Source organism: Mus caroli, chromosome 4, assembly GCF_900094665.2.
Source record: "Mus caroli chromosome 4, CAROLI_EIJ_v1.1, whole genome shotgun sequence".
NCBI classification, from domain to species: domain Eukaryota; kingdom Metazoa; phylum Chordata; class Mammalia; order Rodentia; family Muridae; genus Mus; species Mus caroli.
Window position 1 is genome coordinate 116069507 of NC_034573.1, and position 1048 is coordinate 116070554.

The following is a 1048-nucleotide window of genomic DNA, read 5'->3' on the forward strand; positions in this document are numbered from 1 at the left end:
GTGGACCAGGCTGGCCTTGAACTCACAGAGATCTACCTGCTCCAGGCTCCTTAGTGCTGAGATTAAAGGCATGTGCCCAGTGCAGCCGCCGTTGCTGGTACCACCACCACCGGTTTCTGCCTGCTTTCTTATAGAACTCAGGACCACCAGCCCAGGGATGGTCTCCACTGACAATGGGTTGGGTCCGCCATCACCAATCACTAACTAAGAAAATGCCTTGCAGTTGGATTTTATGGAGGCATTTTCTCAATTGAGGTTCCCTCCTGTCACATAACTCTAGTTTGTGTCAAGTTGACATAAAACTAGCCAGCACACAAGATCTATGTTGTCTTGGCTTTCCTAGAACTCACTAATATAGACCATAGCTGGCTTAGAACTCAGAGATCTGCCTGCCTCTGCCTCCTGAGTGCTGGGATGAAAGGGATGAAAGGCATGTGTCTCTCCCTCCCCTCTTTTAAGACACCTCTCCCCAGCTCCCAAATCCTGTCTATTTCATTGCTGCAGCTCCTCTCTGGGATGACCTTCCTTCCAAACTGCATATCTAAATGTTTGGACCATCCCAAGACTCCCCGTGGCCCTGTCTGTTACCTGTGCAGCAGCGACCTGGCTCTTTCAAAGCACAGATCTGGTCACTCCAGAGTTCTCCATGGCTCCCCATTTCCCTGAAGGTAACATCTAACCAACTTCAGTAAGGCCCTTGCCTGCCTGTGTTCACTACACCAGCTCAGCTCACCAGACCCTCAAGACCTCCTTTCCTTCCCGCTGAGTCCTCCTAGCTCAACCTAGGTCACCGTGTCGGGGGAATCTTGAGTCTTATGTGGATTCCTTACGAATGGTGCCCCATGGACCACTCCGTGCGCCCCACCCTCTTTGCAGCGCTGTTGTCTCCTAGACCTGCAGCCGTCTAGGGCAGGGGTCCGCGGAGCTCCGAGGCTGCTAGCCCGCTGCGCTGCGGACGGGCGGGGCGCGCACCCTTGGCTGTGGCTGTGGAAAGAGCAGGGCGGAGGCCCCGCCCCACCGCGCCCCTCCCGCCGCCCGCCCACTCGGC